This window comes from Capricornis sumatraensis, chromosome 2 (genome assembly GCF_032405125.1).
Source record: "Capricornis sumatraensis isolate serow.1 chromosome 2, serow.2, whole genome shotgun sequence".
Taxonomy (NCBI): Eukaryota; Metazoa; Chordata; class Mammalia; order Artiodactyla; family Bovidae; genus Capricornis; species Capricornis sumatraensis.
Genome location: NC_091070.1, coordinates 109,576,209 through 109,595,157, shown reverse-complemented (window position 1 = coordinate 109,595,157; position 18,949 = coordinate 109,576,209). Strand labels below are relative to the sequence as shown.

At 68.9% G+C, this 18,949-nt stretch overlaps 13 non-coding genes across 13 annotated transcripts; 6 read left to right on the top strand and 7 right to left on the bottom strand.

The window, feature by feature from the left end:
• Positions 1 to 207: 207 nt before the first annotated feature.
• TRNAD-GUC (transfer RNA aspartic acid (anticodon GUC)) lies at positions 208 to 279 on the bottom strand. Its single transcript has one exon. It is a non-coding gene; the product is annotated as a tRNA-Asp (tRNA).
• Positions 280 to 829: 550 nt separating this feature from the next.
• On the top strand, positions 830 to 912 carry TRNAL-CAG (transfer RNA leucine (anticodon CAG)). The gene has a single exon. It is a non-coding gene; the product is annotated as a tRNA-Leu (tRNA).
• Positions 913 to 2,391: 1,479 nt separating this feature from the next.
• Positions 2,392 to 2,462, top strand: TRNAG-GCC (transfer RNA glycine (anticodon GCC)). Its single transcript has one exon. It is a non-coding gene; the product is annotated as a tRNA-Gly (tRNA).
• Positions 2,463 to 7,212: 4,750 nt separating this feature from the next.
• Positions 7,213 to 7,284, bottom strand: TRNAE-CUC (transfer RNA glutamic acid (anticodon CUC)). Its single transcript has one exon. It is a non-coding gene; the product is annotated as a tRNA-Glu (tRNA).
• A 278-nt stretch (positions 7,285 to 7,562) lies between these two features.
• On the bottom strand, positions 7,563 to 7,634 carry TRNAG-UCC (transfer RNA glycine (anticodon UCC)). Its single transcript has one exon. It is a non-coding gene; the product is annotated as a tRNA-Gly (tRNA).
• Positions 7,635 to 8,389: 755 nt separating this feature from the next.
• TRNAD-GUC (transfer RNA aspartic acid (anticodon GUC)) lies at positions 8,390 to 8,461 on the bottom strand. The gene has a single exon. It is a non-coding gene; the product is annotated as a tRNA-Asp (tRNA).
• Positions 8,462 to 9,011: 550 nt separating this feature from the next.
• TRNAL-CAG (transfer RNA leucine (anticodon CAG)) lies at positions 9,012 to 9,094 on the top strand. Its single transcript has one exon. It is a non-coding gene; the product is annotated as a tRNA-Leu (tRNA).
• Positions 9,095 to 10,573: 1,479 nt separating this feature from the next.
• Positions 10,574 to 10,644, top strand: TRNAG-GCC (transfer RNA glycine (anticodon GCC)). Its single transcript has one exon. It is a non-coding gene; the product is annotated as a tRNA-Gly (tRNA).
• A 4,749-nt stretch (positions 10,645 to 15,393) lies between these two features.
• On the bottom strand, positions 15,394 to 15,465 carry TRNAE-CUC (transfer RNA glutamic acid (anticodon CUC)). Its single transcript has one exon. It is a non-coding gene; the product is annotated as a tRNA-Glu (tRNA).
• Positions 15,466 to 15,743: 278 nt separating this feature from the next.
• TRNAG-UCC (transfer RNA glycine (anticodon UCC)) lies at positions 15,744 to 15,815 on the bottom strand. The gene has a single exon. It is a non-coding gene; the product is annotated as a tRNA-Gly (tRNA).
• Positions 15,816 to 16,570: 755 nt separating this feature from the next.
• Positions 16,571 to 16,642, bottom strand: TRNAD-GUC (transfer RNA aspartic acid (anticodon GUC)). Its single transcript has one exon. It is a non-coding gene; the product is annotated as a tRNA-Asp (tRNA).
• A 550-nt stretch (positions 16,643 to 17,192) lies between these two features.
• On the top strand, positions 17,193 to 17,275 carry TRNAL-CAG (transfer RNA leucine (anticodon CAG)). Its single transcript has one exon. It is a non-coding gene; the product is annotated as a tRNA-Leu (tRNA).
• A 1,479-nt stretch (positions 17,276 to 18,754) lies between these two features.
• Positions 18,755 to 18,825, top strand: TRNAG-GCC (transfer RNA glycine (anticodon GCC)). Its single transcript has one exon. It is a non-coding gene; the product is annotated as a tRNA-Gly (tRNA).
• The last annotated feature ends 124 nt before the right edge of the window (positions 18,826 to 18,949 follow it).

The following is an 18,949-nucleotide window of genomic DNA, read 5'->3' as shown; positions in this document are numbered from 1 at the left end:
CTCCGCCGTGGCGACCGTGCGCCCGCCGACGACAAAGGGCTCAGGCTGGAGCGCTGCACGCGCGGAGGGGGTCGCCGGGAGCTAGGCCGGGCACCGCCGTTGGCGGCCCTGGCGCCTCGCCCGAAGACGGCGGGAGGGGACGAAGGGCCCTTGGGGGCCTGGCGGCAGGACAGAGAGCGACCGCGGCCACCAAAAAGGGTGTGTTGCCTCCCCGTCGGGGAATCGAACCCCGGTCTCCCGCGTGACAGGCGGGGATACTCACCACTATACTAACGAGGACGGCGGCGACCGTCCTGCCGCCCGGCCGCTCTCGGGCTCTCGGGCTGCCTGCCGACGCCTCCCCTTGCCCAGCACGGGCCCCCGGCCACCACGGGTCCCGGCCCAACCGCGCACCAAACCAACCGCCTCGGTCACAGCGGCAGCCCGCCACCACGACGGGGACCCGGACCCCCGGGGCACTGGAGCCTCCCCAGCGCGCGCCGCCTCTTGCCTCCAACGCGGGCGTTCCGCCGGGAGAAGGGGGCGCGAGAAGGCAAGCGGGGCTGCGAGGACACGGTGGGCGCGCGCCGGCCGGCGTCGGGCCGGGAGAGGCGCGGGTGGGGAGGGGCCGGCCCGCCGAGGGCACGGCTGGGTCCGCGGCGCGAGCGGCGGCGGAGCCCGGCGCCTCGGCCGGCCGCCGCGCGCCGGCTCCGTCGACCCCCACTCCGGACGGCCGCCTGCCTGCCTGCCTGCCTGGCGTGGCGCCCCGCGCGGCCCGCCGAGGGCGCCGGTGCTCGCGCCGCGTCGGGTCCCAGCCAGGCCAGCGGCCACGCGCCCAGCCAGGCCCGCCGTCAGGATGGCCGAGCGGTCTAAGGCGCTGCGTTCAGGTCGCAGTCTCCCCTGGAGGCGTGGGTTCGAATCCCACTCCTGACAAGCCAGCCTTTTGGCCCGCCGGACAAACGCACCCGTCCTCCCCGCGCCACTGCCTTTCTCCACACACGCCCTCCCGCCGCCACCGGCACCCCCACACCAGGAACCTTCAGTCCTTCTCAGCGCATCTTTGCTCGCCAGCTGGCTGCAGCTGCAGCTGCTGCTTTTCCTGCCTCCCTGCCTCCCCCTTGCCCACCCTCGCCCACACTCGCCCACCCTTCCACTTCCGCTCCCACGGCCCCGCCGCGCCCCGCCCACGGCCGCGCCGAACCACGCAGCCCCGCGGCGGGTGGCAAGCCCTCCTCCCTTCGCCGGCGCTCCGACTTCTGCACGGGGAACGGCCTACTCGCCCTCGCAGCCTTGCTTCCACGGCCGCCCCCGCCAGCTCTCCCGCCAGGCCGGCACCCCGTCCTCCGCGCCCGCCCCGCCGGCCCGCCTGCGCTCCCCAGCCACAGCGAGGCGGCCGAGCCCCCGCCTTGCCCGCCGGCGGGGTGCCGCGTGCCCTCGACCCTTCTCCGCCTTGCGTTCTTGGCCGGGCCGCACCTGCCTGCCTGCCGCCCGCCCGGGACGCGTGCCATCCAGCCTTCCTGCTGGCCAGCGCACACCGGCCTTCCTGGCACGAGTCCGTCCCGGGAAGGGTGCTCCGCTGGGGAGGGAGCGGAAGCCCTGCCTGCCCGTCCAGCCCACCCACCGGCGCCCTGCCCGCGCCCCTGTCCTCGGCGCCACCGGGCACGTTCCCGTGGGAAGCCGCTGCCCCGGCCGGAGCCAAGCCCGCCCTGGCGCGCTCCCTGCCTCTCAGCCGGCAGTCCCCGAGCCAGGAGCCGCTCTGCCAAAGGGCCCCTGCTCACCACCACCAGCCCGTCAGAGCCGGACCCCGGGAGCGCGGTCGGCCAGATCGCAGGAGCCAGGCTCACACGCCTTTGGGTCCTTGGGCCTGAGCGCCGTTCTGGGGTGGGGGTGGGGGTGGGGCCGGTGGCGGAGGCGCTCGGAGGCGTCGCCCTCCCGCGCTCGCGCTTCCCGCACAGCCCGAGCCCGGCGTCCCGGCCCGCGCCCGCTATCGCACGCCCCACCCCGGCCCGGCCGGAAAGCCAGCCCGCCAGGGGGACTTCGGGTCGGGACCCGGCGGTCGCTGAGAGGAAGGTCGGCGCGCGGCCGCAGCGAACACGCAGCGCCTGCACCTGACAGGGATCCCGGCGCCGGCTCCCGGCCCCCGCGCGCGACACCGACAGGGTCGCGGCGGCCGTGGTCGGCGCAGAAGGCGCGGGAGGGGCCGCGTGGGCCCGCGTCCCGCCGCTCCGGGCTCCCTCCGAGAGCGCCGCGCCCCGGGGTCCTGCACGTGCCCGGATCCTGGCTTTCAGGTCGCCCGCCCGTCGTCTCCTGCTCCAACGGAGCAGAGAGATGCCCACGGGCGAGCAGTGAGCAGCAGCGGGCGGGTGGCGGCCAGCGCCTCAGGGGCAGCGACGGGCGGCGCTGGCCACCGGTGCATGGGTGGTTCAGTGGTAGAATTCTCGCCTGCCACGCGGGAGGCCCGGGTTCGATTCCCGGCCCATGCAGCCACAGCGTCCCCTTTTGGTCCCACGGTGCGGCCCCAGAGCCGAACTAGGTCTGCGCGCTGAAACGCGCTCGAGGCAGCGCTCCTGCAAACGCTGGCTTGTTACCTGCCGCCCGCTGCCTCTCCCACGCAGACGCCCAGGACCCCTCCCCACCTCACCCACAAAAGGCCCTGCTGCCAAGCCTTCGTGGCCCCAGACCCTGCGGGCTCAGCCGCCCGTGCGTCCAGGCACCTTTCTTGTGTTGGCTCCCGTCCTCAACCGGACCCGTCCTCAACCGAGGGCTCGGGGATAGCACTGGCAGGAATACCCCACCGCTGGCAGCCGCCCGCACCACACTTTCATCTTCCACAACGTCCGTCTCCCAGTTCCCTGCCTCACTCTCCCCACACTCCGAGAGAAATCAATCACACTACGTTTGCACAGCCAGGAGCAAGGGAGCTGCCACATCTGGCAAGCATACCTCCCTTTGGCCTGGAGGGCCCCTGGACCATGTCTTGCAGAACGAGTTCCAAAGAAGTCCACCAGCTGCCGGCCCTGGCAGAAATAGGTTTCCAACAGCAATGCCCTCACCACCTCAAACACCACCCCTTCCCCCTGAAACCCTCTTGCGCGCCTCACCTCAGCATCAGCCCTACCCCAAGGGCACCCCCACCTCAGCATGCAGCCTCACCGTCCCCCTACTCCCCCACATGCACCCATCCCACCCCCAGCTCCCCGCCTCCCCCATCTCCACACACCCCCCCCACCACGCCCCGTTCCTCCCTGAGCCGTTCCAAATCCCACTCTTGTCAAGGAACCTGCCTTTGCATCTGTCCCACTGGCCTGCCTCCCCCCACCCCCCACTTCAAGCCACGGCCTGCTCCTTCTTCTGCTTCTTCGAACACAGGTAGAACGGATTCACATTCCTGGGTGAGTCTCAGGTGCCCGGCAAAGTGCTTCAGTCCCCTGTTCTTTGCCAGGTGGTCTCCCAGTGTAGGTGAAGGCGAGATCCAAATACGCTTCTCCTGCTCCAGAGGAAAGCTCTGTTGCTCATGTCCTGCAGGCACAGTCTTTCCTATCTCTTGATCCGCCTCCAACTTCGTCCCTCCCTGCCTTTCCCCTTGGGTAGCCCTATGTACGTTTTCAACGTCTCAAGGTCGCTTTCCCCTTTGCGCATAGATTCGTCTGTATTCGTCGTTAGAGTCCACAGAGCTTTCTCCCTATCCAAGCGACTCACTTCACTGAGCGGACCCTTCTGTGGGTCCGTCTGACCTCGAGGCCCATGGCGATGGCGGCTCCTTCTTGAGGGCTGCGTCATAATCCACGGTACAGATATCCCTCACGTTCTTGTGCCGGCCACGTGCCGACGGGCACTTGGGCGCTTCCCGCGGGTCTCGGCTCCGGCACAGAGGGCTGCGGTGACCCTGGGGGATGCCTGCATCTCTCCCCATTAGGGGTGTTTGTCGTCTTTTCCCGATGCGTGCCCAGGGGTGGCTTTCCTGGATCATAATGTAAGCTCTTCTCTTTCCTATTGCGGGACTGATCCTCGACTGACTGACTTCGACGGAGTAGCACTCGTTCTGGAAGTGTAGTTGATCTACACCCTGGTGTCCGTTTCCGCTGTACAGCGTTGGGGTTCAGTCCTGTCTGTGGGGGGGGGGGCTTATGTTTTCAGCTCGGTTTCCATTACGGGTGATGACAGGATATGGGACCTCATTCCCTGCGCTATCCCGCGTGTCCTTGTTCCTCCTCCCCTTCCTACGCAGTACTGGTCCGGTTGATCCGTTGAGCCCGGCTCCTCATTCATCCCTCCGTCCCTGACTGCGCCCTTGGGAAGCCCCAAGCGGCTTTCCTGTGTCTGAGAGTCTGTGGCTGGTTGGCCCAGGGATTAATTTGTACAACACTTTAGAGTCCACCCATCCGTGACCTTGTCTGTTTGACTTCCCTCACCAAGGGTAATATTCTGCAGCTCCAGCTGCCGTTGCTGCCAGAGAAACTTTCTGCCTCTTGTGGACGGCTCGGTGACATCCCATTCTCTCCCTTTCTCTGATACTGCATCTTGGTGGCTGAGCCTTTGGGGATGGGCACTAGCGTTTTCTCCACGTCTCGGCTATGGCAAACGGTGCTGCTGTGACCGTGGGGGTTGCGTGTGTCTTTCCGAATGAAGAGTTGCGTCTTTCGTGGATATGTACCCAGGGTGGGGTTGGCATAGCTCGCCTGTTTCCCGCTGACTTCGCTGCCTGCTGAGTTAGTTTTCTTTTGAAAGCTTACTCCGACGTCGTAGTCAGCGTTGTTGCGCAAGTACAGTGGATTCCCAAAACTGTGCTGGTTTCCGGTGGACCCCGGAGTGATCCTGTTTCGCGTGTGCAGATCTTGGATGTCATATATGTCTTCAGATTCTTTTCCCCTTGAGGTTACTCCAGGGCACTGATGCTTATTCCCTGTGTTGAACTGGATAACCTTGGCGCTTCTCCCTTTACACAGGGTCCTGCGTATCTGTGCGTTGCAGCTCCGCAGTCATCCCTCCACCGCTGCCTTTGCACTTGCGTTACCCTAAGGTGGGTTTCTGCGTGAGTCGGTTTCTCCCGGCAAATAGCTTCGTTTTGTATTATTTTCCATGCTCCACATGCCTCTGTCCAACGCGGTCGGACATTCTCCGCCGAGTGTAAGCTGCATCATTGCTTGTGACAAATGGCAATACTTGACGTTTTTCTTATGACTGAGTGATGGCTCCATGCTGCATCCATGCAACCCCTACTTGGGCCTGCCGTGTGTGGATGGGCGCTGGGGTTTGCTCCGTGTCCGCGCCATGGCAGACGGTGCTGCCGTGTCCGTGGCGGTGTCCGGACCCTCAGACCTCCCCGAGGTTTGCCCTCTGCGGGTGTGTACCCTGGAGGGATGACTGTGCTCGGTCACATGGGAGCTCTCCTTGGCACTCATGAAATCACAGCCACCCTACTCCCAACACCCCCCCCAATCCCACCCTGAGCCCCCAGCAGTGTCATCGCTCTCCCGCCATCTTCCTCACGCCACAGCCCCCTCACTGTCATGGCCTGCCCTCTGCCTTTCCCGCCAGACTCCAGGCTCGGCCCCACCTCCACGCCACCAGCCCCCTGGGGCTCGGGCTATCCCTCACACGTCTTGCGCTGGCCAGCCTTGCCCTGGCATTCACCACTGCGGGCCTCCTTCTGGCTCCGCAGTCCCAGCCCTACCCCCACGCCCACCCCTACCTACTGCAGATCCGTCCCAGCCTCTCACATGTGCCTGGCACGGCGTCGCCACCGCGTCCATGCTTCTGTAGAGGCCCTGCTCCAGTGGCCTGCCGATCTTTCGGCCAGGTCCCCGCGAGCCCCACGCCGCCCCTTCCCGCCGGCCATCCACACAGACGCCCCGACCAAGCACCCCGGGGCCTGCCTCCCAGCTCCCAGCTCGCTGCCGCCCCCATTGCTCGCGATCGTTCTGCCTGGGTTCCTGATCCACGTGGGGCGCCCACCAGCCATGGCCCCAAGCACCTTTGGCCCATACTCTCCCCTCGCACTCTGACGCCCACGGCCCCGGCAGGGGCCTCGAGGATACCTCCTTTGGCGATGGCAAGCACACGTCAGGCCACAGGGGCTCCTTGCCCACAGGGGACTCGCCTTTGTGCCATCGCACCCGAGTGTGCCGCCCTCGCCGCACCTTGGTGCCCTTCGTCTGCCGTCCACTTCCCCTCCGAAGGACACAGTCCTTGAACAGACGTGCAACCCTTTGGGATAGGCGAGCCCGAGACGGGGCCAACAGGAGACTGTGGTGGAGGATCGCCCTCGCGGAGAGTTCCTCGGGGAAGACGATGACAGGGTGGGCAGAGGGATGGAGCGGATGCTGGATAGACAGTTTGGAGAGAATGGGAAACTATTCGATGTCATCACTAGGGGAGGGGTGCGCGGAACAGGGCGCTCTGTGTGTGTGTGTGCACCCGGGTGCCCGCCTTTGGTTACGAGTCAGGGAGAGAGGCCTGTGTAAATCTTGCCTCAGTCCGGGAGGATTGAGAGCTGTGGTCAGGCAAGGGAAACAGCATGATGGTCGGGTTGTCCTCCCTGGCAGGCATCACTGCCTCTGAGTGACTGAACTGCTACCGATGCCTCCCGGGCGCCGCGGTCCGCCTCCCAGAGCCCACTCGAGACCAGAACCCTCTTGGAGTCGCCAGCGGCATACGGGAGTCACAGCCAGCCCGGGACCTGGCACGCACTGGCCAAGCCGCCCAGAGAGGTGGCTGGCGTGAGGGACACGGCAAGGCAGGCGGTCCGTGGCCACGGCCCCCACTGCCAGAGGCAGATCCCCCTCGCTCGCCTTTGGCTGTGGCCACCGCCCCTGCCGCTGCTGGCCCCCAGCTGGCGACCACCACAGCCCCCAGCCCTACCCCCAGCCCTCCCGCCGCCCGCCCTTTCCAAGCCCACCTCCTCACCGCCACCGACAGCAGGAGCACCGGCACGAGCCCAGGAGCATCACCGCCACCACCAGGGGCAGCAGCCGCAGGCCCTCAGGAGGGAGGGAGGCGGGGGGTGGATGGGAGGCCTCAGGCGCGTCGAGGTGGAAGCGGCGCGAGGTTGCCACGGCGGCCAAAACCTCTGCCCCGCGGGACGGCGGAGGTGGCCTGAATCGTGCTTGGGCTGGACGGGCAGGGTCCCGGGGGCCTCTGGCGCAGCGCTGAGCAAGCGTAGGCTAATAAAAGGGTGGCAGGGTGTCCGGCGAGGACATGGGCACGTGGCAGGCGGAGAGGAAGAAGAAAGGCTTCCCTGACCGGGAATCGAACCCGGGCCGCGGCGGTGAGAGCGCCGAATCCTAACCACTAGACCACCAGGGAGCGTCGGGGTTCAGCCCTCGCCTGCTCCTGGTGAACCCCGCGCCTCCATGCCACCCGCCCGTGCCACCTTGCTGCCTACACCCGGCCTTTGCAAGTCCAGCCGCCTGCCCCGGCGTGCCGTCTTGCTTTCAGCACCCTCAAAACACTGCGCGCGCCGCCGGCTTCTCGCACACACGCCAAAAGCCGCGGGCCAGCGGGCTGGCTCCCTGCTCCCACCTCTCTGTCCCCCGAACGCCCCTGCCCGGAGGGCGCTGGAACTCAGCAAAAGGTCGGCCCGCTGCGTTGGCCGGGAATCGAACCCGGGTCAACTGCTTGGAAGGCAGCTATGCTCACCACTATACCACCAACGCTCCACAGCCCGGGCGGCCGCCAGACGCCGGCCCCGGGCTCGCCCCAGCATGCTCTCGCCGCCGCCTCCGCATCCCTGCCCCGACGCCCCGTCAGCCGGAGGCTCTGCGCCGCCGCCGGCGCCCCCAACAGCCACGCGGCGCCCCAAGCGCGCCAGCGCTACGCAGTGGCCGGGATCCACCCGCCCGACCGCCCCAGGGCGGCGCCCCCGCGGCCTTGCGGCCCTCCGGCCCTTCGCTCCCCGCCGCGGCCAGCCAAAGCCTCCGCCCTCGCCCCCGGCGGGCAACGCGGGGCACGCAGCTTCCAGCACCCAGCTGGCCACAGCCCTACTCCACCGGGCGCTGGGCGAGGCCACTTCCCACGACGACAAGGGGACACGGGACCCACCTGCCTGCACGCGTCGGGGCGCCGTGCCGAGCCGCGCGGCGGGGCCGTCGCGAGCCTAGGAGCCCACTCAGGCAGCCACTGTGGGTCGGCGCGTGGGCGGCCGGCCGGCCGCCAGATCCGGCTGTGGTCGGGCAAGGCCGTGGGGTCGCCAAGGAGGCCCTCGCTCCGCCGTGGCGACCGTGCGCCCGCCGACGACAAAGGGCTCAGGCTGGAGCGCTGCACGCGCGGAGGGGGTCGCCGGGAGCTAGGCCGGGCACCGCCGTTGGCGGCCCTGGCGCCTCGCCCGAAGACGGCGGGAGGGGACGAAGGGCCCTTGGGGGCCTGGCGGCAGGACAGAGAGCGACCGCGGCCACCAAAAAGGGTGTGTTGCCTCCCCGTCGGGGAATCGAACCCCGGTCTCCCGCGTGACAGGCGGGGATACTCACCACTATACTAACGAGGACGGCGGCGACCGTCCTGCCGCCCGGCCGCTCTCGGGCTCTCGGGCTGCCTGCCGACGCCTCCCCTTGCCCAGCACGGGCCCCCGGCCACCACGGGTCCCGGCCCAACCGCGCACCAAACCAACCGCCTCGGTCACAGCGGCAGCCCGCCACCACGACGGGGACCCGGACCCCCGGGGCACTGGAGCCTCCCCAGCGCGCGCCGCCTCTTGCCTCCAACGCGGGCGTTCCGCCGGGAGAAGGGGGCGCGAGAAGGCAAGCGGGGCTGCGAGGACACGGTGGGCGCGCGCCGGCCGGCGTCGGGCCGGGAGAGGCGCGGGTGGGGAGGGGCCGGCCCGCCGAGGGCCCGGCTGGGTCCGCGGCGCGAGCGGCGGCGGAGCCCGGCGCCTCGGCCGGCCGCCGCGCGCCGGCTCCGTCGACCCCCACTCCGGACGGCCGCCTGCCTGCCTGCCTGCCTGGCGTGGCGCCCCGCGCGGCCCGCCGAGGGCGCCGGTGCTCGCGCCGCGTCGGGTCCCAGCCAGGCCAGCGGCCACGCGCCCAGCCAGGCCCGCCGTCAGGATGGCCGAGCGGTCTAAGGCGCTGCGTTCAGGTCGCAGTCTCCCCTGGAGGCGTGGGTTCGAATCCCACTCCTGACAAGCCAGCCTTTTGGCCCGCCGGACAAACGCACCCGTCCTCCCCGCGCCACTGCCTTTCTCCACGCACGCCCTCCCGCCGCCACCGGCACCCCCACACCAGGAACCTTCAGTCCTTCTCAGCGCATCTTTGCTCGCCAGCTGGCTGCAGCTGCAGCTGCTGCTTTTCCTGCCTCCCTGCCTCCCCCTTGCCCACCCTCGCCCACACTCGCCCACCCTTCCACTTCCGCTCCCACGGCCCCGCCGCGCCCCGCCCACGGCCGCGCCGAACCACGCAGCCCCGCGGCGGGTGGCAAGCCCTCCTCCCTTCGCCGGCGCTCCGACTTCTGCACGGGGAACGGCCTACTCGCCCTCGCAGCCTTGCTTCCACGGCCGCCCCCGCCAGCTCTCCCGCCAGGCCGGCACCCCGTCCTCCGCGCCCGCCCCGCCGGCCCGCCTGCGCTCCCCAGCCACAGCGAGGCGGCCGAGCCCCCGCCTTGCCCGCCGGCGGGGTGCCGCGTGCCCTCGACCCTTCTCCGCCTTGCGTTCTTGGCCGGGCCGCACCTGCCTGCCTGCCGCCCGCCCGGGACGCGTGCCATCCAGCCTTCCTGCTGGCCAGCGCACACCGGCCTTCCTGGCACGAGTCCGTCCCGGGAAGGGTGCTCCGCTGGGGAGGGAGCGGAAGCCCTGCCTGCCCGTCCAGCCCACCCACCGGCGCCCTGCCCGCGCCCCTGTCCTCGGCGCCACCGGGCACGTTCCCGTGGGAAGCCGCTGCCCCGGCCGGAGCCAAGCCCGCCCTGGCGCGCTCCCTGCCTCTCAGCCGGCAGTCCCCGAGCCAGGAGCCGCTCTGCCAAAGGGCCCCTGCTCACCACCACCAGCCCGTCAGAGCCGGACCCCGGAAGCGCGGTCGGCCAGAGCGCAGGAGCCAGGCTCACACGCCTTTGGGTCCTTGGGCCTGAGCGCCGTTCTGGGGTGGGGGTGGGGGTGGGGCCGGTGGCGGAGGCGCTCGGAGGCGTCGCCCTCCCGCGCTCGCGCTTCCCGCACAGCCCGAGCCCGGCGTCCCGGCCCGCGCCCGCTATCGCACGCCCCACCCCGGCCCGGCCGGAAAGCCAGCCCGCCAGGGGGACTTCGGGTCGGGACCCGGCGGTCGCTGAGAGGAAGGTCGGCGCGCGGCCGCAGCGAACACGCAGCGCCTGCACCTGACAGGGATCCCGGCGCCGGCTCCCGGCCCCCGCGCGCGACACCGACAGGGTCGCGGCGGCCGTGGTCGGCGCAGAAGGCGCGGGAGGGGCCGCGTGGGCCCGCGTCCCGCCGCTCCGGGCTCCCTCCGAGAGCGCCGCGCCCCGGGGTCCTGCACGTGCCCGGATCCTGGCTTTCAGGTCGCCCGCCCGTCGTCTCCTGCTCCAACGGAGCAGAGAGATGCCCACGGGCGAGCAGTGAGCAGCAGCGGGCGGGTGGCGGCCAGCGCCTCAGGGGCAGCGACGGGCGGCGCTGGCCACCGGTGCATGGGTGGTTCAGTGGTAGAATTCTCGCCTGCCACGCGGGAGGCCCGGGTTCGATTCCCGGCCCATGCAGCCACAGCGTCCCCTTTTGGTCCCACGGTGCGGCCCCAGAGCCGAACTAGGTCTGCGCGCTGAAACGCGCTCGAGGCAGCGCTCCTGCAAACGCTGGCTTGTTACCTGCCGCCCGCTGCCTCTCCCACGCAGACGCCCAGGACCCCTCCCCACCTCACCCACAAAAGGCCCTGCTGCCAAGCCTTCGTGGCCCCAGACCCTGCGGGCTCAGCCGCCCGTGCGTCCAGGCACCTTTCTTGTGTTGGCTCCCGTCCTCAACCGGACCCGTCCTCAACCGAGGGCTCGGGGATAGCACTGGCAGGAATACCCCACCGCTGGCAGCCGCCCGCACCACACTTTCATCTTCCACAACGTCCGTCTCCCAGTTCCCTGCCTCACTCTCCCCACACTCCGAGAGAAATCAATCACACTACGTTTGCACAGCCAGGAGCAAGGGAGCTGCCACATCTGGCAAGCATACCTCCCTTTGGCCTGGAGGGCCCCTGGACCATGTCTTGCAGAACGAGTTCCAAAGAAGTCCACCAGCTGCCGGCCCTGGCAGAAATAGGTTTCCAACAGCAATGCCCTCACCACCTCAAACACCACCCCTTCCCCCTGAAACCCTCTTGCGCGCCTCACCTCAGCATCAGCCCTACCCCAAGGGCACCCCCACCTCAGCATGCAGCCTCACCGTCCCCCTACTCCCCCACATGCACCCATCCCACCCCCAGCTCCCCGCCTCCCCCATCTCCACACACCCCCCCCACCACGCCCCGTTCCTCCCTGAGCCGTTCCAAATCCCACTCTTGTCAAGGAACCTGCCTTTGCATCTGTCCCACTGGCCTGCCTCCCCCCACCCCCCACTTCAAGCCACGGCCTGCTCCTTCTTCTGCTTCTTCGAACACAGGTAGAACGGATTCACATTCCTGGGTGAGTCTCAGGTGCCCGGCAAAGTGCTTCAGTCCCCTGTTCTTTGCCAGGTGGTCTCCCAGTGTAGGTGAAGGCGAGATCCAAATACGCTTCTCCTGCTCCAGAGGAAAGCTCTGTTGCTCATGTCCTGCAGGCACAGTCTTTCCTATCTCTTGATCCGCCTCCAACTTCGTCCCTCCCTGCCTTTCCCCTTGGGTAGCCCTATGTACGTTTTCGACGTCTCAAGGTCGCTTTCCCCTTTGCGCATAGATTCGTCTGTATTCGTCGTTAGAGTCCACAGAGCTTTCTCCCTATCCAAGCGACTCACTTCACTGAGCGGACCCTTCTGTGGGTCCGTCTGACCTCGAGGCCCATGGCGATGGCGGCTCCTTCTTGAGGGCTGCGTCATAATCCACGGTACAGATATCCCTCACGTTCTTGTGCCGGCCACGTGCCGACGGGCACTTGGGCGCTTCCCGCGGGTCTCGGCTCCGGCACAGAGGGCTGCGGTGACCCTGGGGGATGCCTGCATCTCTCCCCATTAGGGGTGTTTGTCGTCTTTTCCCGATGCGTGCCCAGGGGTGGCTTTCCTGGATCATAATGTAAGCTCTTCTCTTTCCTATTGCTGGACTGATCCTCGACTGACTGACTTCGACGGAGTAGCACTCGTTCTGGAAGTGTAGTTGATCTACACCCTGGTGTCCGTTTCCGCTGTACAGCGTTGGGGTTCAGTCCTGTCTGTGGGGGGGGGCTTATGTTTTCAGCTCGGTTTCCATTACGGGTGATGACAGGATATGGGACCTCATTCCCTGCGCTATCCCGCGTGTCCTTGTTCCTCCTCCCCTTCCTACGCAGTACTGGTCCGGTTGATCCGTTGAGCCCGGCTCCTCATTCATCCCTCCGTCCCTGACTGCGCCCTTGGGAAGCCCCAAGCGGCTTTCCTGTGTCTGAGAGTCTGTGGCTGGTTGGCCCAGGGATTAATTTGTACAACACTTTAGAGTCCACCCATCCGTGACCTTGTCTGTTTGACTTCCCTCACCAAGGGTAATATTCTGCAGCTCCAGCCGCCGTTGCTGCCAGTGAAACTTTCTGCCTCTTGTGGACGGCTCGGTGACATCCCATTCTCTCCCTTTCTCTGATACTGCATCTTGGTGGCTGAGCCTTTGGGGATGGGCACTAGCGTTTTCTCCACGTCTCGGCTATGGCAAACGGTGCTGCTGTGACCGTGGGGGTTGCGTGTGTCTTTCCGAATGAAGAGTTGCGTCTTTCGTGGATATGTACCCAGGGTGGGGTTGGCATAGCTCGCCTGTTTCCCGCTGACTTCGCTGCCTGCTGAGTTAGTTTTCTTTTGAAAGCTTACTCCGACGTCGTAGTCAGCGTTGTTGCGCAAGTACAGTGGATTCCCAAAACTGTGCTGGTTTCCGGTGGACCCCGGAGTGATCCTGTTTCGCGTGTGCGGATCTCGGATGTCATATATGTCTTCAGATTCTTTTCCCCTTGAGGTTACTCCAGGGCACTGACGCTTATTCCCTGTGTTGAACTGGATAACCTTGGCGCTTCTCCCTTTACACAGGGTCCTGCGTATCTGTGCGTTGCAGCTCCGCAGTCATCCCTCCACCGCTGCCTTTGCACTTGCGTTACCCTAAGGTGGGTTTCTGCGTGAGTCGGTTTCTCCCGGCAAATAGCTTCGTTTTGTATTATTTTCCATGCTCCACATGCCTCTGTCCAACGCGGTCGGACATTCTCCGCCGAGTGTAAGCTGCATCATTGCTTGTGACAAATGGCAATACTTGACGTTTTTCTTATGACTGAGTGATGGCTCCATGCTGCATCCATGCAACCCCTACTTGGGCCTGCCATGTGTGGATGGGCGCTGGGGTTTGCTCCGTGTCCGCGCCATGGCAGACGGTGCTGCCGTGTCCGTGGCGGTGTCCGGACCCTCAGACCTCCCCGAGGTTTGCCCTCTGCGGGTGTGTACCCTGGAGGGATGACTGTGCTCGGTCACATGGGAGCTCTCCTTGGCACTCATGAAATCACAGCCACCCTACTCCCAACACCCCCCCCCAATCCCACCCTGAGCCCCCAGCAGTGTCATCGCTCTCCCGCCATCTTCCTCACGCCACAGCCCCCTCACTGTCATGGCCTGCCCTCTGCCTTTCCCGCCAGACTCCAGGCTCGGCCCCACCTCCACGCCACCAGCCCCCTGGGGCTCGGGCTATCCCTCACACGTCTTGCGCTGGCCAGCCTTGCCCTGGCATTCACCACTGCGGGCCTCCTTCTGGCTCCGCAGTCCCAGCCCTACCCCCACGCCCACCCCTACCTACTGCAGATCCGTCCCAGCCTCTCACGTGTGCCTGGCACGGCGTCGCCACCGCGTCCATGCTTCTGTAGAGGCCCTGCTCCAGTGGCCTGCCGATCTTTCGGCCAGGTCCCCGCGAGCCCCACGCCGCCCCTTCCCGCCGGCCATCCACACAGACGCCCCGACCAAGCACCCCGGGGCCTGCCTCCCAGCTCCCAGCTCGCTGCCGCCCCCATTGCTCGCGATCGTTCTGCCTGGGTTCCTGATCCACGTGGGGCGCCCACCAGCCATGGCCCCAAGCACCTTTGGCCCATACTCTCCCCTCGCACTCTGACGCCCACGGCCCCGGCAGGGGCCTCGAGGATACCTCCTTTGGCGATGGCAAGCACACGTCAGGCCACAGGGGCTCCTTGCCCACAGGGGACTCGCCTTTGTGCCATCGCACCCGAGTGTGCCGCCCTCGCCGCACCTTGGTGCCCTTCGTCTGCCGTCCACTTCCCCTCCGAAGGACACAGTCCTTGAACAGACGTGCAACCCTTTGGGATAGGCGAGCCCGAGACGGGGCCAACAGGAGACTGTGGTGGAGGATCGCCCTCGCGGAGAGTTCCTCGGGGAAGACGATGACAGGGTGGGCAGAGGGATGGAGCGGATGCTGGATAGACAGTTTGGAGAGAATGGGAAACTATTCGATGTCATCACTAGGGGAGGGGTGCGCGGAACAGGGCGCTCTGTGTGTGTGTGTGCACCCGGGTGCCCGCCTTTGGTTACGAGTCAGGGAGAGAGGCCTGTGTAAATCTTGCCTCAGTCCGGGAGGATTGAGAGCTGTGGTCAGGCAAGGGAAACAGCATGATGGTCGGGTTGTCCTCCCTGGCAGGCATCACTGCCTCTGAGTGACTGAACTGCTACCGATGCCTCCCGGGCGCCGCGGTCCGCCTCCCAGAGCCCACTCGAGACCAGAACCCTCTTGGAGTCGCCAGCGGCATACGGGAGTCACAGCCAGCCCGGGACCTGGCACGCACTGGCCAAGCCGCCCAGAGAGGTGGCTGGCGTGAGGGACACGGCAAGGCAGGCGGTCCGTGGCCACGGCCCCCACTGCCAGAGGCAGATCCCCCTCGCTCGCCTTTGGCTGTGGCCACCGCCCCTGCCGCTGCTGGCCCCCAGCTGGCGACCACCACAGCCCCCAGCCCTACCCCCAGCCCTCCCGCCGCCCGCCCTTTCCAAGCCCACCTCCTCACCGCCACCGACAGCAGGAGCACCGGCACGAGCCCAGGAGCATCACCGCCACCACCAGGGGCAGCAGCCGCAGGCCCTCAGGAGGGAGGGAGGCGGGGGGTGGATGGGAGGCCTCAGGCGCGTCGAGGTGGAAGCGGCGCGAGGTTGCCACTGCGGCCAAAACCTCTGCCCCGCGGGACGGCGGAGGTGGCCTGAATCGTGCTTGGGCTGGACGGGCAGGGTCCCGGGGGCCTCTGGCGCAGCGCTGAGCAAGCGTAGGCTAATAAAAGGGTGGCAGGGTGTCCGGCGAGGACATGGGCACGTGGCAGGCGGAGAGGAAGAAGAAAGGCTTCCCTGACCGGGAATCGAACCCGGGCCGCGGCGGTGAGAGCGCCGAATCCTAACCACTAGACCACCAGGGAGCGTCGGGGTTCAGCCCTCGCCTGCTCCTGGTGAACCCCGCGCCTCCATGCCACCCGCCCGTGCCACCTTGCTGCCTACACCCGGCCTTTGCAAGTCCAGCCGCCTGCCCCGGCGTGCCGTCTTGCTTTCAGCACCCTCAAAACACTGCGCGCGCCGCCGGCTTCTCGCACACACGCCAAAAGCCGCGGGCCAGCGGGCTGGCTCCCTGCTCCCACCTCTCTGTCCCCCGAACGCCCCTGCCCGGAGGGCGCTGGAACTCAGCAAAAGGTCGGCCCGCTGCGTTGGCCGGGAATCGAACCCGGGTCAACTGCTTGGAAGGCAGCTATGCTCACCACTATACCACCAACGCTCCACAGCCCGGGCGGCCGCCAGACGCCGGCCCCGGGCTCGCCCCAGCATGCTCTCGCCGCCGCCTCCGCATCCCTGCCCCGACGCCCCGTCAGCCGGAGGCTCTGCGCCGCCGCCGGCGCCCCCAACAGCCACGCGGCGCCCCAAGCGCGCCAGCGCTACGCAGTGGCCGGGATCCACCCGCCCGACCGCCCCAGGGCGGCGCCCCCGCGGCCTTGCGGCCCTCCGGCCCTTCGCTCCCCGCCGCGGCCAGCCAAAGCCTCCGCCCTCGCCCCCGGCGGGCAACGCGGGGCACGCAGCTTCCAGCACCCAGCTGGCCACAGCCCTACTCCACCGGGCGCTGGGCGAGGCCACTTCCCACGACGACAAGGGGACACGGGACCCACCTGCCTGCACGCGTCGGGGCGCCGTGCCGAGCCGCGCGGCGGGGCCGTCGCGAGCCTAGGAGCCCACTCAGGCAGCCACTGTGGGTCGGCGCGTGGGCGGCCGGCCGGCCGCCAGATCCGGCTGTGGTCGGGCAAGGCCGTGGGGTCGCCAAGGAGGCCCTCGCTCCGCCGTGGCGACCGTGCGCCCGCCGACGACAAAGGGCTCAGGCTGGAGCGCTGCACGCGCGGAGGGGGTCGCCGGGAGCTAGGCCGGGCACCGCCGTTGGCGGCCCTGGCGCCTCGCCCGAAGACGGCGGGAGGGGACGAAGGGCCCTTGGGGGCCTGGCGGCAGGACAGAGAGCGACCGCGGCCACCAAAAAGGGTGTGTTGCCTCCCCGTCGGGGAATCGAACCCCGGTCTCCCGCGTGACAGGCGGGGATACTCACCACTATACTAACGAGGACGGCGGCGACCGTCCTGCCGCCCGGCCGCTCTCGGGCTCTCGGGCTGCCTGCCGACGCCTCCCCTTGCCCAGCACGGGCCCCCGGCCACCACGGGTCCCGGCCCAACCGCGCACCAAACCAACCGCCTCGGTCACAGCGGCAGCCCGCCACCACGACGGGGACCCGGACCCCCGGGGCACTGGAGCCTCCCCAGCGCGCGCCGCCTCTTGCCTCCAACGCGGGCGTTCCGCCGGGAGAAGGGGGCGCGAGAAGGCAAGCGGGGCTGCGAGGACACGGTGGGCGCGCGCCGGCCGGCGTCGGGCCGGGAGAGGCGCGGGTGGGGAGGGGCCGGCCCGCCGAGGGCCCGGCTGGGTCCGCGGCGCGAGCGGCGGCGGAGCCCGGCGCCTCGGCCGGCCGCCGCGCGCCGGCTCCGTCGACCCCCACTCCGGACGGCCGCCTGCCTGCCTGCCTGCCTGGCGTGGCGCCCCGCGCGGCCCGCCGAGGGCGCCGGTGCTCGCGCCGCGTCGGGTCCCAGCCAGGCCAGCGGCCACGCGCCCAGCCAGGCCCGCCGTCAGGATGGCCGAGCGGTCTAAGGCGCTGCGTTCAGGTCGCAGTCTCCCCTGGAGGCGTGGGTTCGAATCCCACTCCTGACAAGCCAGCCTTTTGGCCCGCCGGACAAACGCACCCGTCCTCCCCGCGCCACTGCCTTTCTCCACACACGCCCTCCCGCCGCCACCGGCACCCCCACACCAGGAACCTTCAGTCCTTCTCAGCGCATCTTTGCTCGCCAGCTGGCTGCAGCTGCAGCTGCTGCTTTTCCTGCCTCCCTGCCTCCCCCTTGCCCACCCTCGCCCACACTCGCCCACCCTTCCACTTCCGCTCCCACGGCCCCGCCGCGCCCCGCCCACGGCCGCGCCGAACCACGCAGCCCCGCGGCGGGTGGCAAGCCCTCCTCCCTTCGCCGGCGCTCCGACTTCTGCACGGGGAACGGCCTACTCGCCCTCGCAGCCTTGCTTCCACGGCCGCCCCCGCCAGCTCTCCCGCCAGGCCGGCACCCCGTCCTCCGCGCCCGCCCCGCCGGCCCGCCTGCGCTCCCCAGCCACAGCGAGGCGGCCGAGCCCCCGCCTTGCCCGCCGGCGGGGTGCCGCGTGCCCTCGACCCTTCTCCGCCTTGCGTTCTTGGCCGGGCCGCACCTGCCTGCCTGCCGCCCGCCCGGGACGCGTGCCATCCAGCCTTCCTGCTGGCCAGCGCACACCGGCCTTCCTGGCACGAGTCCGTCCCGGGAAGGGTGCTCCGCTGGGGAGGGAGCGGAAGCCCTGCCTGCCCGTCCAGCCCACCCACCGGCGCCCTGCCCGCGCCCCTGTCCTCGGCGCCACCGGGCACGTTCCCGTGGGAAGCCGCTGCCCCGGCCGGAGCCAAGCCCGCCCTGGCGCGCTCCCTGCCTCTCAGCCGGCAGTCCCCGAGCCAGGAGCCGCTCTGCCAAAAGGCCCCTGCTCACCACCACCAGCCCGTCAGAGCCGGACCCCGGAAGCGCGGTCGGCCAGATCGCAGGAGCCAGGCTCACACGCCTTTGGGTCCTTGGGCCTGAGCGCCGTTCTGGGGTGGGGGTGGGGGTGGGGCCGGTGGCGGAGGCGCTCGGAGGCGTCGCCCTCCCGCGCTCGCGCTTCCCGCACAGCCCGAGCCCGGCGTCCCGGCCCGCGCCCGCTATCGCACGCCCCACCCCGGCCCGGCCGGAAAGCCAGCCCGCCAGGGGGACTTCGGGTCGGGACCCGGCGGTCGCTGAGAGGAAGGTCGGCGCGCGGCCGCAGCGAACACGCAGCGCCTGCACCTGACAGGGATCCCGGCGCCGGCTCCCGGCCCCCGCGCGCGACACCGACAGGGTCGCGGCGGCCGTGGTCGGCGCAGAAGGCGCGGGAGGGGCCGCGTGGGCCCGCGTCCCGCCGCTCCGGGCTCCCTCCGAGAGCGCCGCGCCCCGGGGTCCTGCACGTGCCCGGATCCTGGCTTTCAGGTCGCCCGCCCGTCGTCTCCTGCTCCAACGGAGCAGAGAGATGCCCACGGGCGAGCAGTGAGCAGCAGCGGGCGGGTGGCGGCCAGCGCCTCAGGGGCAGCGACGGGCGGCGCTGGCCACCGGTGCATGGGTGGTTCAGTGGTAGAATTCTCGCCTGCCACGCGGGAGGCCCGGGTTCGATTCCCGGCCCATGCAGCCACAGCGTCCCCTTTTGGTCCCACGGTGCGGCCCCAGAGCCGAACTAGGTCTGCGCGCTGAAACGCGCTCGAGGCAGCGCTCCTGCAAACGCTGGCTTGTTACCTGCCGCCCGCTGCCTCTC